Source organism: Pelophylax lessonae (assembly GCF_965119305.1).
Source record: "Pelophylax lessonae genome assembly, chromosome: 1".
NCBI lineage: Eukaryota > Metazoa > Chordata > Amphibia > Anura > Ranidae > Pelophylax > Pelophylax lessonae.
Genome location: NC_138768.1, coordinates 60,407,003 through 60,427,162, shown reverse-complemented (window position 1 = coordinate 60,427,162; position 20,160 = coordinate 60,407,003). Strand labels below are relative to the sequence as shown.

The 20,160-nt window shown below is 44.4% G+C and overlaps 1 protein-coding gene across 1 annotated transcript in view; it reads right to left on the bottom strand.

Moving 5' to 3' along the window:
• Positions 1 to 3,073, bottom strand: part of RAB27B (RAB27B, member RAS oncogene family) — a 359,570-nt gene extending 356,497 nt beyond the window's left edge. Inside the window, exon 1 of the mRNA XM_082244122.1 lies at positions 2,815 to 3,073. The gene's annotated coding sequence lies outside the window, so the exon portion shown is untranslated. The remainder of the gene's footprint in view (positions 1 to 2,814) is intronic.
• Between the last annotated feature and the right edge of the window lie 17,087 nt (positions 3,074 to 20,160).

The following is a 20,160-nucleotide window of genomic DNA, read 5'->3' as shown; positions in this document are numbered from 1 at the left end:
CATAGACACACTCCTATACCTTGTGGACAGCCCTAGAATGGTAAAGCTGGTATAGCTGCAAAGGGTGGGCCAACTCAATATTGAACCCTACGGACTAGGACTGGGATGGCATTAAAGCTAATGTGCGTGTAAAGGCAGGCGTCCCAATACTTTTGTTAATGTAGTTTACATATCACTGCTGCTCCTTGCCTTGTGTTTTTGGTAACCCATGGCAACCGAGCAGATTTTGGATGACTCTAGTCCCAAAGAACCCAGGGTGGTTGCTATAAGCTATTGAACATACGTATCAGCGCATCTTCTTGCCCTACGTTTTTTGGAACCCATAGCAATTAAGCACATTTGAGATGTAAGTAGCCCCAGATGACATCTGTCTTGTTGCTATAGGTCACTGTATGCACATATCAGTGCTGCTCCTTACTTTGAGTTTTTAGTAACCCATAGCAACCAAGCTGATTTTTGGAGGATGCTAGTCCCAAAGACTCCAGGCTGGTTGCTGTAGGCTATTGAACATACATATCAATGCTACTCCTTGCCTGGAGTTTTTAGTAACCAACAGCAACTAAGCAGATTTGAGATGCAAGTAGTCCCAGATGACATCTGGTTATTAAGCGTTGCATGTATAGTGTTAGGTTGCTGGTTGCTACGAGTTACTTAACATACCTATGAGTGCTGCTCCTCACCTTGTGTTTTTGGCAGCCCATAGCAACCAAGCAGATTTTAGATGACTCTAGTCCCAAAGACCCCAGGGCGGTTGCTATAAGCTATTGAACATACGTATCAACGCTTCTTCTTGCCCTACGTTTTTTGGAACCCATAGCAATTAAGATCATTTTATTTGTAAGTAGCCCCAGATGACATCTATTTGGTTGCTATAGTCTTTGTATGCACATATCAGTGCTGCTTCTTACCTTGAATTTTTAGTAACCCATAGCAACCAAGCTGTTTTTTTAGAGGATGCTAGTCCCAAAGACTCCAGGCTGGTTGCTGTAGGCTATTGAACATGCATGTCAATGTTACTCCTTGCCTGGAGTTTTTAGTAACCAACAGCAACTAAGCAGATTTGAGATGTAAGTAGTCCCAGATGACATCTGCTTATTAGGCAATCCATATATAGTGTTAGGTTGCTACGAGTTACCTATCAGAGCTGCTCCTCACCTTCTGTTTTTGGTAGCCCATAGCAACCAAGCAGATTGTATATAACTCTGGTCGGTGTAGGTTATTGAGCATACATATCGATGTTACTCCTTGCCTTGAGTTTTTAGTAACCAACAGCAACTAAGCAGATTTGAGATGTAAGTAGTCCCAGATGACATCTGGTTATTAGGCAATCCATGTATAGTGTTAGGTTGCTGGTTGCTACGAGTTACCTATGAGAGCTGCTCGTCACCTTGTGTTTTTAGTAGCCCATAGCAACCAAGCAGATTGTATATGACTCTAGTGCGAAACACTCAAGGCTGGTTGCTGTAGGTTAGTGAACATACGTATCGATGTTACTCCTTGCCTTGAGTTTTTAGTAACCAACAGAAACTAAGCAGATTTGAGATGTAAGTAGTCCCAGATGACATCTGGTTTTTAGGCAATCCATGTATAGTGTTAGGTTGCTACAAGTTACCTATGAGTGCTGCTGCTCACCTTGTGTTTTTGGTAGCCCATAGCAACCAAGCAGATTGTATATGACTCTAGTCCAAAAGACTTGAGGCTGGTTGCTGTAGGTTAGTGAACATACGTATCGATGTTACTCCTTGCCTTGAGTTTTTAGTAACCAACAGCAACTAAGCAGATTTGAGATGTAAGTAGTCCCAGATGACATCTGCTTTTTAGGCAATCCATATATTGTGTTAGGTTGCTACGAGTTACCTATCAGAGCTGCTCCTCACCTTCTGTTTCTGGTAGCCCATAGCAACCAAGCAGATTGTATATAACTCTGGTCGGTGTAGGTCATTGAGCATACATATCGATGTTACTCCTTGCCTGGAGTTTTTAGTAACCAACAGCAACTAAGCAGATTTGAGATGTAAGTAGTCCCAGATGACATCTGGTTTTTAGGCAATCCATGTATAGTGTTAGGTTGCTACGAGTTACCTATGAGAGCTGCTCGTCACCTTGTGTTTTTGGTAGCCCATAGCAACCAAGCAGATATATATAACTCTGGTTGGTGTAGGTTATTGAACATACATATCGATGTTACTCCTTGCCTTGAGTTTTTAGTAACCAGCAGCAGGCAGAGCTGAGATGGATGTAGCCCCAGATGAAATCTGGTTGGTTGCTATGGGTTTCTGAATTTACGTATGGATGCTGCTTTTTATTAACCCATCGTCTGGCTGGTTGCTACGGTTTACATTGTTTTGCCTTTTGTGGTAACCCATCACCTTTCTCTGATTATCCCTGCTGATGGAAGGCAACTGTTGGGAGTTATTGAGCGTTCCACGTATAGGGTTATTCAGTAGAGGAGTGGACTGAGTAACGCCAACAGTTACTCCCAGCAACCGTCTTCCACTACAAAGATCTGGATGGTCTCTGGACAAATCTGAGAATACCCTGCAAGTCCATCAATCCTGGTAAACTTCAAATGACACCACAGACCGCCGCCGCCACAAACCCAACAGGCGGTCATCAACGCCACGTAGCAAAAATCAGGGAGCAGCGATGACAATATGAAAGGAGACCACCCTAACTTTGAAAGTAGTGCAAGTTCAAGGCGAGATAGCCAAACCCAGCTACCCCTCCATGGCATGCCCCGGGAGCATGCAAACCAGACAGGACCTGGCAGGGACCCCCCGCTCAGGGAGACTGATTATAAATAAAATCACATACCTACGGCCTTGACGTGCGATGCTGAGAAGATGCTGTGTCTGCCTGATGGGAGGGCTCAGCCCATTGCTTGCTTCACAACACTGTTGCTTCCATCTCCTTGGTCTGCAATGGGTGAAAGAAGACGCAGGGCGAGGAGCGGGGATGGATAGAAGGGGATCAGTGCAATGCAAGGTGCACACTGCTTACACAGACGTCTACCCCCCCAGATACAGCCGTCTCCTGATCTCAGCCTGCCTGCAGCCTTGCTGGGTCCTAACTCCTCCTCCTCCCTCCTCGTCTCTGATGCTGATGATGCTCTTCGCTCCTCCGGCTACATCCCACTTCTGCCTTGTAGGAGATTGCTCGCCTTTTATATGTTTTTTTTTGTCTTTTAGTTTCATTCACACGCCTGTATATAAAAAAAAAAAAAAAAAAACATTTACAAGCATTCATTATTGACGGATCTGAACGCAGCTGCATTGTTTTCAATAGAGACATTCACACAGGTGCGCAAACATGCATTGCGTTCAGATCCATAATACACAGAATCAAAACAATTTACATCTGAGGACATACGTATACACATACACCAGATGCAGATGCTGGGAAAAAAACAAAAAAACAGGACAATGTTACGCAAATATTTAGCGATCATTACACAGGAATTTTTCTGCTAGAAGAAAAAAAAAGGCATAATAATATCAGTAACATGTTTACGCTCATGTGATTGCAGCCTTTCATAGCATTTTTATGTGTTTGTGCAGATTGTAGGCTTTTTGGTGCATTTAGGCCCCTTTCACACTTATGTAACTTGTCCTGCGACTTGGGACTGCAAAGTCGCATGACAAGTTGTACCCTATGATTTCCAATGAGTACCGTTCCTATCTGTGCTACTTTAAGCCTCAGCGACTACTTTAGTCCGACTTTGATGCGACTTGAGGTCCATAGACATCAAGATTACACAAGCGTTGTTACAAGTCGTGGCAAAGTCGCATCAGAGTCGCAAAAGTCTGAAGGGGGCCTTAGGGATAAAAAGAGAATTCAGTGTATTAACCAGTTATAGACCGCCCAATGCAGATATACTGCGGCAGGGCGGCCCTCCTGCGCAAAATCAAGTACCTGTATGTGATTTTGTGCATTGGGCCTGGGGCATGCGCCGCCGGCAACCTGCTCCCACTGTGATTGGACACAGCGGGAGCCAATCAGCGGGTCGAGTGGACGTAATGTACGCCAGAACAAGCCGATCGTTCTCAGGAGAGGCAGACCACGAGTCTGTCAGAGGGGAAGATGGAGATCTTGTGTTCCTGCTAAGCCGCCGGTGACCTGCTCCCACTGTGATTGGAAACAGGGGGAGCCAATCAGCGGGTTGGGTGGACGCGATGTCTGCCATGTACGCCAGGACAAGCCAGTCGTTCTCAGGAGAGGCAGAACGGCGGTCTGCCTATGTAAACAATGCAGACCAACGTTCCGTAAGAGGGGAAGATGGAGATCTTGTGTTTCTGTTAAGCAGGAACACAGATCTCTGTCTTCCCCCAGTCAAAGCACCATTTCCCACACAGTTAAGATGCACCCCCTAGGAGCACATTTAACCCTTTGATTGCCCATGATGTTAACCCCTTCCCTGCCAGTGTCATTGGTACAGTGACAGTGCATTTTTTTAGCACTGATTACTGTATCGGTGTCACTGGTCCCCCCAAAAGTGCCACTTAGTGTTAGATTTTTCTGCCGCAATGGCGCAGTCTCGCTAAAAATCGATGTTCTTCCCCATTATGCTAAAAAAATTAAAATTCTATAAATATATACCATAGTTTGTAGTCGCTATAACTTTTGCACAAACCAATCAATATACGCTTATTGGGATTTTTTTTTTTATCACAAATACAGTATCTCACAAAAGTGAGTACACCCCTCACATTTTTGTAAATATTTTATTATATCTTTTCATGTGACAACACTGAAGAAATTACACTTTGCTACAATGTAAAGTAGTGAGTGTACAGCTTATATAACCGTGTAAATTTGCTGTCCCCTCAAAATAATTCAACGCACAGCCATTAAGGTCTAAACTGCTGGCAACAAAAGTGAGTACACCCCTAAGTGAAAATATCTAAATTGGGCCCAAAAGTGTCAATATTTTGCGTGGCCACCATTACTTTCCGGCACTACCTTAAACTTCTTGGACTTGGAGTTCACCAGAGCTTCACAGGTTGCCACTGGAGTCTTCGTCCACTCCTCCATGATGACATCACAGAGCTGGTGGATGTTAGAGACCTTGCGCTCTTCCACCTTCCGTTTGAGGATGCCCCACAGATGCTCAATAGGTTTGGGTTTGGAGGCCCAGTCTCCGAAGGAAGGGGATCATGCTCTGCTTCAGTATGTCACAGTGCATGTTGGCATTCATGGTTCCCTCAATGAACTGTAGCTCCTCAGTGCCAGCCGCACTCATGCAGCCCCAGACCATGACACTCCCACCACCATATGTGGCATATGTGGCACCACTATGTTTGACGATAGGCAAAAACACACTTGTCTTTGTACTCCCCCCCTGTTTGCCGCCACACACGCTTGACACCATCTGAACCAAATAAGTTTATCTTGGTCTCATCAGACCACAGGACATGGTTCCAATAATCCATGTCCTTAGTCTGCTTGTCTTCAGCAAACTATTTGCAGGCTTTCTTGTGCATCATCTTTAGAAAAAAAGTCTTCCTTCTGGGCCATGCAGACCAATTTGATGCAGTGTGTGGCATATGGTCTGACCACTGACAGGCTGACCCCCCCACCTCATCAACCTCTGCAGCAATGCTGGCAGCACTCATATGTCTATTTCCCAAAGACAACCTCTGGATTTGATGCTGTGTTTATGCACTCAACCTCTTTGTTCGATCATAACGAGGTCTGTTCTGAGTGGAACCTCTCCTGTTAAACCACTGTATGGTCTTGTGCTGCAGCTCAGTTTCAGGTTCTTGGCAATCTTCCTATAGCCTAGGCCATCTTTATGTAGAGCAACAATTATTTTTTTCAGATTCTCAGATAGTTATTTGCCACGAGGTGCCATGATGAACTTCCAGTAACCAGTATGAGAGAGTGAGAGCGATAACACCAAATTTAACACACCTGCTCCCCATTCACACGTGAGACCTTATAACACTAACGAGTCACATGACACTGGGGAGGGAAAATGGCTAATTGGGCCCAATTTGGACATTGTCCCTTAGGGGTGTACTCACTTTTTTTGACAGCCGTTTAGACATTATTAGTGATGTCGCAAACATAAAATTCGCTGTTCGCGAACGGCGAACGCGAACATCGGCGAATGTTCGCGAACCGGCGAACATTGCGAACCGCCATAGACTTTAATAGGCAGGCGAATTTTAAAACCCACAGGGACTCTTTCTGGCCACAATAGTAATGGAAAAGTTGTTTCAAGGGGACAAACACCTGGACTGTGGCATGCCGGAGAGGGATCACACAAAAAAAAGTTCTTAAAAATTGTAATTTTTTGATAGAGAGACAATTATTGGAAAAATTAAAAAAAAATAAAAATAAAAAATTTCTTTGGATTTAGCATCTGGTGGGTCTAAAAAGTGTACCTGTGAAGTTTCAGCTCTGTAGCATGTCCGGAACCAGAAAAAAATACGAATTAGGGTTAGGGCTAGGCTTAGGGCTAGGGTTAGGGTTAGGGCTAGGGTTAGGGCTAGGGTTAGGGTTATTTTTATGGCTAGGCTTAGAGGGTTAGGGTTAAGGTTAGAGGGTTAGGGTTATGGTTAGAGGGTTAGGGTTAGGTTTAGTGTTAGGGGCTAGGGTTAGGGTTACGGTGAGATACTTAGGGTTAGAGTTAGTAGCCCTACCCCTACCCCTCTAACTCTAACCCTAAGCACTAAAAATAACCCTAACCTTAGCCCTGACCCTAACCCTAGCCCTAACCCTGATTCTATTTTTTTTTCTGGTTCTGGACATGCTACAGAGCTGAAACTTCACAGGTACACTTTTTAGACCCCCCCCAGACAATAAATCCAAAGAAATTTTTTTTTTAAGTTTTCCAATAATTGGCTCTCTATCAAAAATGACAATTTTTAATAACATATTTTTTGTATGATTTAGTGTCTAGGGGGTCTAAAAAGTGTACTTGTGAAGTTTCAGCTCTGTAGCATGTCCAGAACCAGAAAAAAAGATAATTTTTCAGTAGAGCAGGGATGGTGGGAACCCCTTTTACACCTATATGATCTTTTTTTCTGGTTCTGGACATGCTACATATATATATATATTAAAAAAATACTCAAATACCAGCCCTCAAAGGGGCTTTTGGGGACAATAGATATATATATATATATATATATATATATATCCAAAAAAAAACCTCAAATACCAGCCCTAGGAAGGGCTTTTTGGGGTGCTGTCCTTACAGCAGGAGTGTACCAAGAACACTGGCTAACAAGACCGGGAACTGTCCCCAGCTATAACAGCAGCAGCAGCACCAGCACTTTCCCTGCTCTCAGTAACACAGAAATGATCTAAAATGGATGCTGCCCTTGCTTATTTATAGGAGGTGGGAGGGTGTGGGAGGGAGGTATGCTGATTGACCTGGAATGTGTCTGCTGACTGTGATGTTCAGGGTCAAAGTTTGCCTCAATGATGATGTATAGGAGGCGGACCGAACATCGCATATGTTCGCCCGCAGCGGCGAACGTGAACGTTCGAAGTTCGCCGGGAACCGTTCGCCGGCGAACCGTTCGGTACATCTCTAGACATTATTGGCTGTGTGTTGAGTTATAGGGGACATCAAATGTATACTGTTATACAAGCTGTACACTTACTACTTTACATTGTAGCAAATTTCTTCAGTGATGTCACATGAAAAGATATAAAATATTTAGATACATGTGATGGGTGTACTCACTTTTGTGACATACTGTACGAAACAGAATACATATTGGCCTACATTGATGAAGAAATCTGTTTTTTTACAATTTTGAGTGGATATGATTTATAGCATAAAGTAAAAAATATTGATTTTTTTTTTTTTTTTTTTTTTTTAGCGCAAAAAATAAAAGCCACAGAGGTGATCAAATTTCCACCAAAATAAAGCTCTATTTGTGGGAAAAAAAAGACATCCATTTTATTTGGGTACAGCGTTGAACGACCGCGCAGTTGTTAAAAAAACACAGTGACGTATCGCAAAATGGCTATGTCATGAAGGGGGGTCACCCTTCCAGGGGTGAAGTGGTTAAAGGATACATAAAGAAGTTCTCCATCACTTCTGACAGTTTATCGCTTAAAGCACCTTTGTACTATTTCAGGTTATTCACTGGACTTCAAATGTTTAAATTTAAGTTTAAAAAAAATGGAAAATTTCAGGTATTCTAAAACTTGTGACTGGTAGTGTATATGTTATTATATTTTTTAATTTACTTTATTGTCCCAGAAGGCAGAAGCACTGCAGAAAGAAGGGGAAGAAAAGTGAGGACCACTACACTGGCTGCATGGGCACTGACAGGTAATCACCCATGGAGGTAGGTACAGCAGGGATCGGGAGGTGGAAAGTGGGGAACAGTGTTCACTCACCTTTTCATTTTTCCAGAAAAGGTGGCCTTACACTTTAATTATATTTTCCCATTTTCAGAATACAGCCATTGCTGAATAAAGTTTCAGATATCTATCTTACCATGTCACAAGATTTCCAGGGTGCCACCAAACTCAAATAGGGGCTATATCGGCATACGAACCAACAACTACGGATGGCTACATCTGCACTAGATCTTAAAGCAGATGTTTAACCGCTTCTATACCGGGCGAATTCCGGCATTCCTCTCCTACATGTAAAAATCATAATCTTTTTGCTAGAAAAATACTCAGAACCCCCAAACATTATATCTGTATATTTTAGCAGAGACCCTAGGGAATAAAATGGCGGTCATTGCAATTTTTATGTCACACAGTATTTACGCAGCAATTTTTCAAATGAAATTTTTTTGGAAAAAAACACTTTCATGAATTAAAAAAAAAAAAAACAGTAAAGTTAGCCTAATTTTTTTGAATAATGTGAAAGATGATTTTACGCAGAGTAAAGAGATACCCAACATGTCACGCTTTAAATTTGCGAACACTCGGGGAATGGCGCCAAACTTCAGAACTTAAAATCTTCATTAGCTACACTTTAACATTTTTTTACAGGTTACCAGTTTAGAGTTAGAGAAGAGGTCTTGTGCTAGAATTATTGCTCTCCCTCTAATGTTCGCAGCAAGACCTCACATGTGTGGTTTGAACATTGTTTACATATGCGGATGCAACCTACGTATAAGTTTTATTCTGCTAACACGAGGGACGGTACGCTTTAATTTTTCATTATTATTTATTTTATTTACTTTTTTTTTTTTTTTACACTTTCCCACATCTCTCCTCTAGGCTAATAAACCTCAGATCAAAAAAAAAAACGGCCTCAGGCTTTCCAGCTGAACACACAGCAGTGCTTACAACTGCCGGGGCCGGACGTGACGTCATAATGTCGCGCCCGGCCTCCGAAAGTCATAGGAATGACCGGAAACTAGGTTTGCCACCTCATCCCTTTAAACCAGGACACATATTAATTACACAGGTTCTAGGCTGGTAAGCATGGTAAGTGTTTTCAACTGCCGGGGCCGGACGCAACGTCATAATGTCGCGCCCGGCCTCAGAGAGTCATAGGAATGAGCGGGGACTAGGTTTGCCACCTCATCCCTTTAAACCAGGACACATATTAATTACACAGGTTCTAGGCTGGTAAGCATGGTAAGTGTTTACAACTGCCGGGGCCGGACGTGACGTCATAATGTCGCGCCCGGCCTCCGAGAGTCATAGGAATGAGCGAGGACTAGTTTTGCCACCTCATCCCTTTAAACCAGGACACATATTAATTACACAGGTTCTAGGCTGGTAAGCCTGAGATAAAAAAAAAAAAAAAAACGATCTTAGGCTTTCCAGCCGAACACACGGCAGTGTTTACAACTGCCGGGGCCGGACGTGGCGTCATAACATCATGCCCGGCCTCCAAAAATAGAGATGACCAGGGACTAAGGTTGCCACCTCATCTTGTTACACCAGGACACATATTAATTACACAGGCTCTGAGGCTGATTAAGGTGCTAATTAAACTCACTTAGTGCCTTATGTGTATTATATTAGCCTCAGAACCTTAACCACTTGCCTACAGTGCACTTTCACCCCCTTCCTGCCCAGACCGATTTTCAGCTTTCAGCGCTCTCACACTTTGACTGAGAATTACTCAGTCATGCAACACTGTACCCATACAAAAACTGTGTACTTTTTTTCACACAAATAGAGCTTTCTTTTGATGGTATTTGATCAATACTGGGTTTTTTATTTTTTGTGCTATAAATAAAAAAAGACTGAAAATATCGTGAAAAAACGCATTTTTCTTTGTTTCTGTCATAAAATTTTGCAAATTAGTCATTTTTCTTCACAAATTTTGGCCAAAATTTATACTGCTACTTATCTTTGGTATAAATAACCCAAGTAAGTGTATATTATTTGGTCTTTGTGAAAGTTATAGAGTCCACAAGCTATGGTGCGAATCATTGAAAATTGATCACACTTGGATCACACCTGATGTACTGAAGGCCTATCTCATTTCTTGAGACACTAAAAAGTCAGGACAGTACAAATACCCCCCAAATGACCCCTTTTTGGAAAGTAGACATTCCAAGGTATTTAATAAGGGGCATGGTGAGTTTTTTGAAGTTGTAATTTTTTCCCACAATGCTTTGCAAAATGAAGATTTTTTTTTTTTTTTTTACAAATTGCCGTATTAACAGGTTATTTCTCTCACACAGCATATGTATACTTGCAACTACACCCCAAAACACATTCTACTACTCCTCCTGAGTATGGCGATACCACATGTGTGAGACTTTTTCACAGCCTGGCCACATACAGAGGCCTAACATCCAAGTAGCAGCGTCCGGCATTCTAGGAGCACAAATTACACATATAATTTCCTGACAACCTATCGCACTTTTGAAGGCCCTGGAGCACCAGGACAATGGAAACCCCCATAAAATGACCCCATTTTGGAAAGCAAACAGCCCAACGTATAATTTTTGAGGCATAATGAGTCTTTTGAATATGTCATTTTTTTCCAAAAGTGGAAAATGTGGAAAGAAAATGAAAACACATTTTTTTACACAAAGCTGTCCATTTATGCAATATTTCTAACACATAGCATGTACATAGCAAAAATTGCACCCCAAAATACATTCTGCTATTCCTCCTGAGTATGGCGATACCACACTTTTTCACAGCCTGGCCACATACATAGGCCTAACATCCAAGTAGCGCTTTACACAAAGTTGTCCATTTATCCACTTTAAGACTGGGCCTATTTTTGACACTTGGTGTTTACAAGCTAAAATCATTTTTTTTGCTAGAAAACTACTTGGAACCCCCAAACATTATATATTTTTTTTAGCAGAGACCCTAGAGAATAAAATGGGGATTGTTGCAATATTTTTTATCACACCATATTTGCGCAGCAGTCTTCCAAATGCGATTTTTTTGAAAAAAATTCACTTTTTTGAACTAAAAAATAAGAAAACAGTAAATTTAGCACAATTCTTTTCTAAAATGTGAAAGATAATGTTACGCCGAGTAATTAGATACCCAACATGTCATGCTTCAAAATTGCGCATGCTCACAGAATGGCGCCAAACATTGGTACTTAAAAATCCCCATAGGCAACATTTTAAAAATTTCTGCAGGTTACTAGCTTAGAGTTACAGAGGAGGTCTAGGGCTCAAATTATTGCTCTTGCTCTAACAATCGCGGCGATACCTCACATGTATGGTTTGAAGACCGTTTACATATGTGGGCAGGACTTGCGCATGCGTTTGCTTCTGCGCAGGGCGCTTTAATTTTTTTTTTTTTCCTATTTATTTTATTTATTATTTTTTTATTTTTACACAGTTTAAAAAAAAAAATGTTTTGATCATTTTTATTCCTATTACAAGGAATGTAAACATCCCTTGTAATAGAAATAGGCATGACAGGTCCTCTTTATTGTGAGATCTGGGGTCAAAAAGACCTCACACCTCACAACTACACTAAAAAAGAAAAAAAAATAAAAATTGTTGAAAGAGGAAAAAAAAAAAAGCAAAAAAAAAAAGCGGCCCTTTAAACCGGTTGCTAGGCAACGTCTTTTGACCATAGAGTTGAGTGAGGGCCATCTTGCCCTCACTCGACTTCCTGTCTCTGAGGATCCGGGACCGGATAGTTTTCCCCGCTGCCGGCAGGTCCGGTAAGCTGGGAAAACATCTGGGACGCGGCAGGAGGGGGGGGGGCACCTCTTCCCCTGCACCGTAAGGGTAATTCTGCTGCGAATCTGCCACTAGGACCACCCTTATCTAAAAGCCGACCGCCCGCCGTTTCAAAAAATACCGGGGTTATGGGGGGCTATCTGCTGCCATAACCCCAGTATTTAGCTTTTAATGGCCGACGCATATAGTCGTTGGGCGGTCAGTAAGTGATTGCATGTATATGGCAAACAGGTGACGATGACTGATGGGGTGACAGGTGACGATGACTGATGGGGTGACAGGTGATGATGATTGATGAGGTGACAGGTGACGATGATTGATGAGGTGACAAGTGACGATGATTGATGGGGTGACAGATGACAATCACTGACGGGGTGACATGTGACGATGATTGATGGGGTGACAAGTGACGATCACTGATGGGGTGTCAAGTGACGATGATTGATAGGGTGACAGATGACGATGACTGATGGGGTGACAGGTGACGATGACTGATGGGGTGACAGGTGACGATGACTGATGGGGTGACAGGTGACGGGCGATGGTCACTGATGGGTGACAGGTGACGGGCGATGGTGCACGGCGGTACTGATGGCAGTCTCTGGTGACCGGTGAACTTTAGGCTATGTCCACATGTGAGCGTAGCGATCATGGGCAGAATCACTGCGATTCTGCCCGTGATCCAGAAATCATTGCAAATTGCGGGGCGCCTGTGCGTTGCCCGTTTTTTGCAATAGCACCCCAAACGCTGTGCGATGTTGCTGCGATTTCCACCTGCCGAATTGAGGTAACATCACGCAAACAACGCATGATGCCCCAAAGAAGCTCCTGTACCTTTTTTGGGCGTCATGCGATGTTTGTGCGATGTTACCGCGATTCGGCAGGCGGAAATGGCGGCAATATCGCACATCGTTTGGGGTGCTATTGCAAATCACGGGCAACGCACAGGCGTCCCGCAATTTGCAATGATTTCCGGATCGCGGGCAGAATCGCGGTGATTCTGCCCGCGATCGCTGCGCTCACATGTGAACGTTATGGGTGTCAATTTCTGGGCACTGATGAGGTGACTGTTGGGTGACAGGTGACATTGGGGGGGGGCTGAGGACTGTGTGGGGACCTTTATTTGTGTGATTTTTACTTTGATTTTACTTTTTACAGGTGTACAGAGCAGTAACTCACTGTTTCTAGCTCTTCTCCCCTCATACTGGAAACTGTGTGAGGGGAGAAGAGCTAGTAACAGTGAGTTACTGCTCTTTGTTGACATTTTGTGATCGGCTGTGAATGGATTCACAGCCGATCACTTAGTAAACAGTCACTGTCAGTGACTGTTTACTACTGCCGTTGACAGCTGTGTTCCTACGGAACACAATGCCACCGACATGACCGCGCTGCGCGCTCCCGATCGCGCATGCGCGGTCATTTCCCGGGCGCCTCCATTGTGATCGGCTGTGTCATTGGAACACAGCCGATCACGTGGGAAACAGCCATGCCTATTGGCTGTTTCCCCCCTGCCGGTGACCGGCTGTGTCCCGGGGACACGCCGACACCGGCAGTGCACGGCGGCGCGCCCGCGATCGCGTGCCTGCCCTGCATTTACTGGGTCACGTCATATGACGTCCGCCCAGGATAATAGCCGCACCGTCCCGCCGTCATATGACGGCGGGCGGGCGGTTAATGGTTAATATGTGTCCTGGTTTAAAGGAATGAGGTAAGCCGCTATGATTGTTTTTACGGTGCAGGGAATCGCTGGCAGAAATAAAAAAGATATCTGAAAAATGCATGTAGCTGCACCCATCATTCAGATATCTCCACTGGAAGCCCAGGATGTCATATGGCGTTCAGCGGTATGAAAGTGGTTAAACTGGAAACACACCTACATGTTATGGTGACAAGCGGTAAAATGTACTAAACACATGCATTTCTGTGCGCCACAATGCAAAGATGGAAAACAAGCACCGTTGTTAAGAAAAATGTTAATTTCTGATTTTTTAATTGCTTTTCTGCAGCACATGTTAATGGTGTGATAACACACCACCACAACACACTCGACAGGGATGGAGGAGGCCTTACCAAAAAACAAAACCAAAACCCATAATGGCCGCATTTGCTGACCTCCCTTTGAAAACACTAGGCTACCTAGTAAAAGAAGCCCATCTATGCTTACCTTTCCACTCAGCCATGGTCACCGCTCCGGCTGCTGCATATATTTGACACTTACAAGCGAGTAAATACCTGCTCTACCCACAGCAGGGGCGTAACTACAGGGGATGCAGAGGTTGCAATCGCTACCGGGCCCCATGCTCCAGGGGGCCCGGTAGCAAACCAGTGGGTGAACTTCCAGGATCGCAAAGGTCACACTTGCGACCGGACCCTGGCATTGCACCACTGTGGGGAGGCCCCAAGATTGCAGGAAGGGGGCCCACTGCAGAACCTGTGAAAGAATCCTGCTGCGGGACCGTAATAAAAGGCCATGCAACGAGTGTAAAGAGCCCCAGGATTAGTGGGAAGAGCCCTGGGCTTGAAGGTAAGGGCCCCGGCCAGGGGTCTGGGGGCCCTTCATGGTTTCTTGCATCAGGGCCCTGTAGGTTCTAGTTACGCCTCTGACCCACAGCACTCACTGGTTTCTCTTGCCGATTCCTTTGTCACTAAAGAATGTACAGTGAGGGAAAAAAGTATGTGATCCCCTGCTGATTTTGTACATTTGCCCACTGACAAAGAAATGATCAGTCTATAATTTTATTGGTAGGTTTGTTTTAACAGTGAGAGACAGAATAACAACAAAAATATCCAGAAAAACGCATTTCAAAAAAGTTATAAATTGATTTGCATTTTACTTGCAAAAGTTTTTTATTTTGTAAGACATATGTAGATTAATAACATACAATCTCAGGAAATATTGCATAAGAAAGGTATACAATGTGTCATATACAGAGCCCTCTCGGAAAGGGACTTTGTAATGATAACAATGGCAACAATGCAATACGAGATAGGCATGGTTACTAAAACAGTATTACTAAAACGTCTGAGGATCAGAACAGAATCCCAGCCCGCAAGCAAAGCACAGAAAAATATAACCGTGGACCTCCATGTAAGTTACAAATGCCCTCTGTAAACCAGGAAGGGGAACCCCCCCCCTGAATTGATTTGCATTTTAATGAGTTAAATAAGTATTTTACCCCTTTGCAAAACATAAATTAGTATTTGGTGGCAAAACTCTCGTTTGCAGTCACAGAGGTCAGTCGTTTCTTGTTGTTGGCCATCAGATTTGCACACATCTCAGGAGGGATTTTGTCCAGAGGCAGAACTAGAACCTTCAGGGCCCCAGTGCAAGAAACCATGAAGGGTCCCTTGGACCCCTAGCCGGGGCCCTTCCCTTCAAGCCTGGGGCTCTTCTCACTGATCCTGGAGCCCTTTACGCTCGTTGCGGGCCCCCTTCATTTTTTTACAATGTCACTGACTATGACAGGGGCACACAGGGGCCCAGAGACAGCAGAACACAAGTGAACTGGACAGGGGGAGTGGCGGGGAAGCATACAGAGGAACCAATCTCCTCCATTTTCCTCCTGCAGCTACAGGAGGAAAAAGGAGGACAGTGATTTCTCTACATGCTGCCCCTGCCGCCCCTCTTATCCAGGTGTACAGGGGAGCCGCACAGGCCCCCTGGAGCATGGGGCCCGGTTGCAATTGCAACTCCTGCAGTTACGCCCCTGATTTTGTCCCACTCCTCTTTGCAGATCCTTTCCAAGTCATTTAGGTTACGAAAGCTGACGTTTGGTAACTCAAACCTTCAGCTCCCTCCATATTTTCTATGGGATTAAGGTCTAGAGACTGGCTAGGCCACTTGAGGACCTTAATGTGCTTCTTGAGCCACTCCTTTGTTGCCTTGGTTATGTGTTTTGGGTCGTTGTCATGCTGAAATACCCATCCACGACCCATTTTCAATGCCCTGGCTGAGGGAAGGAGGTTCTCAGACAAGATTTGACGGTACATGGCCCCGTCTATCGTCCCTTTGATGCAGTGACTATGGGGGTGTTGGTGATTAGACTCCAGAGTGTGCCACATCCTTAAATACGAATATAGACATAGAGGTTCCCCAGTTGTGGGACTTTTTAGGTACTTCAAAGTTTCAAACACAACAGATAAATTGATAAAAACAGATATTTTTATGAATTGTAGCACTGCCCCTTGAGAACTGCTGGATTGTTCTGCTTTGGATCCCCCTGGGTTATCAATAGCAACTGCAGCATGCACAATTTAACTCTTTACTCCTTGGCTCAGTCAATTAACAGTCTAGGGGATGTAGTTGTTTTTGTGGTTTTATTTAAATTAGGGATGGGAGATGGCAAGAGTGGGATACTCCGACTTGAACTATTCACTGTAAATGAAGACTCCTGTCTTGAGGATGCTTGCCACTAGATTAATCTAAGATTAAGTCTGGAATTAAATTCAAAATACTAACAACATCTTACAAAGCTATCCACAACTTAGTCCCCAGCTACATCACTATCCTAGTCTCAAAATACCAACCTAATCGCTCTCTTCGTTCCTCTCAAAACCTCCTGCTCTCTAGCTCCCTCATCACCTCCTCCCATCCTCGCCTCCAGGACTTTACCAGAGCCTCTCCAATCCTATGGAACTCCTTACCCTTATCTGTCCGATTATCTGCTACTCTATTAGCTTTTAGACGATCCCTGAAAACCCTCCTCTTCAGAGAATCCTATCCTACCCACACCTAACAACTATACCTCATTTTTCTCCATCAGCTCATCCCTCACAGCTATTGCCTTCTGTTTCACTTGACCCCCCTTCTAGATTGTAAGCTCTAACAACAGGGCCCTCTAATTCCTCCTGTATTGAATTGTATTGTAACTGTATTGTCTTCCCTAATATTGTAAAGGGCTGCGCAAACTGTCGGCGCTATATAAATCCTGTATAGTAATAATAATAATAAAAAGTCTCTATACAGATGACTTGTTAGGATGAATGATCTTTGGGATACACACCTAGTATCCCCTTTCACTTGACACACTGCTGACACCCATTCTCTGACTATCCCATACTGGGGTGGCTCCCCTCAGGCCCCTAGACACGATCCCCTGTACTCACAATACTGTTTTTCCAGGGTCTTCAATGTCTCTACCCCTTCAGTCAGCTCTCATGGACCTCTGGGTTCAGCTCCTTCCTTCTGGTCCCCAGGCCGACCGCCTGCGACCACGCACCAACTGCTACAGAGGAGGAGGCAGCCTCTCTGGGACTCCGCTCACCAGTCAAAGACCCCTCAGCACACGTGCTCCTGGCTTTTATACCACACTCCACAATGCTTTGAGACAGCCAGTCTGTGCCAATCACTGGGGCTGTATCAAAACCTGTGTGCCCATTGGTCAGATTTCCTCCACTATCCAATATGCCTCCCGATTGGACCAGTGTGAAACACTCCCTAGACCAGATGAATCACACACTGAGCACCATGAGCAGACCTAACTCACAGATCCTGCTCCCTGGTAGGCAGAAAGCAATATAGATTACCCTGCTGCTCCTCTGATAGGCAGACAGAGCCAAAACTATACTCTCTCACTAGCACCTACCTAGGAGGGTGCAACAGAATCATCAGTAAAAGACAAGAAACATGAAATATGCATGATATGGACAACTGAAAATACACCAACAGAAACAATGATAATACAATCTGGTATCCTCCACCTGTTATATTAAACCTACTATTAAAATTATAGACTGATCATTTCTTTGTCAGGGGGCAAACGTACAAAATCAGCAGAGGATTAAATACTTTTTCCCTCACTGTATGAGCAGGTGGGGTGCACATAGGATGTAACATAGTGCCAAACTGATTCCCCAACTTCCCAAACTGACCCCTCCTTTGACAATGTGTGGGGTTTTCAGACAAGCAGTTACATGCAAACACCAACAGGGCCAGCCATTGCTCTGTACAGAGTACAAATCTAACAGCTGTCACCGGTTGCTGCTGCTGGTTGCACACAGAGAGCAGGCAGCATTTAGTACCAGGGCAAGTGATTCTCACTAGATATGTGCTGTTTGATTCGTACAAACTTTTCGTTATTCAGAGATTTGGATGTATCCCACCCCCCCCAAAATCCTTACCAGACCCTTATCTGAGCATGCAGCCCAGCAGGCCAGGAAAGGGGGAGGGGGAACGAGCATGCACCCCCCCTCTCCTGAACCATACCAGGTCACATGCCCTCAACATAGGGGGGTGCTTTTCCCCATGTTGATGGGCCAAGGTTGAGGGGGTCTGTGTGTGTGTGTGGGGGTTATGGGAATCTGGAAGCCCCCTTAAAGGGGTCCCTAGATTCTGCCCCCCCTTATTTGAATGAGCATGCGTACCCTTATTATTTCACCAAAAAAAGTTTGTAAAAAAAAAAAACCAGTAGATACATTTTGACAAGTCCTTTATTTAACAAAAACCCCAAAAAACAAAAAACTGGCAGCTCTGGTTCCCACTAAGGGTAAATAAACAAAGGGACAGGGTCACTGGGAAACGGAGCTGTGCCTAGCAACACTAAATAAACAAAGGGGGCGGAGTCACACTGTCACCAGTAACCCCGCCCCTTTATTTATTTGTAGTTGGAGGGAACCGGAGCTTTCAGTCGCCGGGAGGCAAGTGTCACGTGCAGACCCCTGTTTTTGTTTTGGGGGTAGTTTAATAAAGGACTTGTCAAAAACGGTCTACTGTTTTCATGTACTCTTTAAACTTTTTTTTGGTGAATGAGTAGGGCTCCCAGATTCTGATAGGCCGACCCCACCCGCAGATTCCCACAACCACCAGGCTAGGGTTGTGGGGAAGAGGTCCTTGTCCTCATCAACATGGGAAAAAGATTATTTGGGGAAGGGGGGGGGGGGGAGTCCCTCCCTCCTCTAAAGCTTCCCCCGATGTTAAGGGCATGTGGCCTGGCACAGTTCAGGAGGGAGGAATGCTCATTTGTCACCCCTCTTTCCTGGCATACCAAGATGATGATGTGCAGGAATCCCGCTGACAGCAGATGAGTCATGGTTGCCAAGGAGGCGGCGGCTGTGCACTCCTTAAAGTGATTGTAAAGTCTTGTGTTTTTTTAATAAAATAACAAACATGTTATACTTTCCTCCTGTGTGCAGTTGGTTTTGCACAGAGCAGCCCGGATCCTCCTCTTCTCGGGTCCCTCTTCAGCTCTCCTGGCCCCTCCCTCAAACAGCTTGCTATAGGGGCACCTGAGCCGAGCTGCAGCTAGGTGTGTCCATTCAGACATGGAGCTGCTGTTCAAGCTCCGCCCCTCTCTCTTCTGATTTGCTAACTGACTTTGATTGACAGCAGTGAGAGCCAATGGCGCAGCTGCTGTGTCTCAGCCAATCAGGAGGGAGAGTCCCAGGCGGCCGAGAGACTCGTGGACATCGCTGGACAGAGATGGGGTTAAAGTAAGTATTAGGGGGTCCTGGGGTGACTGCTACTCACAGAACACTTTATCTTAATGCATAGAATGTATGAAGATAAAAAACCTTCCTGACTGTACAACTCCTTTAACAACCAGCTGTTCTTCACTATGAATTCGGAACGGATTAAAAAATATAGAATCCTTTCGATACAAACAAATACGGTATATGAAAAGAATGCCAAAGTTAAGGAATTAATCCTGAAAACTAATCTATTAAACCTAAAGAATATGACGAAACCAAATTCTTCAATTAACGAATTAAACGAAAAAGAAATTAAAACATTTTTTGGCTGTGCATGTCCAATCCTTACTGGTTGCCACCCCCATTGCACCCATGTGAATGTAGCATAAGTTGTATTTATACTGTAACCTGGGGTAGCTCTGGAATGACCGCCAGCCAGTTTGGTGAAAGCAAAACAGTTAATTTATTTGAATCCCAGCAAAACAAAAGACAGCCTACTTCAGCCAAAGTAAATAAACAGTCCAAATCCTGGTATTGGTAATAAAGCAGCAGGCTCACCGCTAGTCTTTGGTCCCATACAGGGGTCAGGCTCCTCTACAGTCAGGGTGCCAGGCAGGCCACACAAAGGGAAAGTTAGCAGCCCATGTCTCAG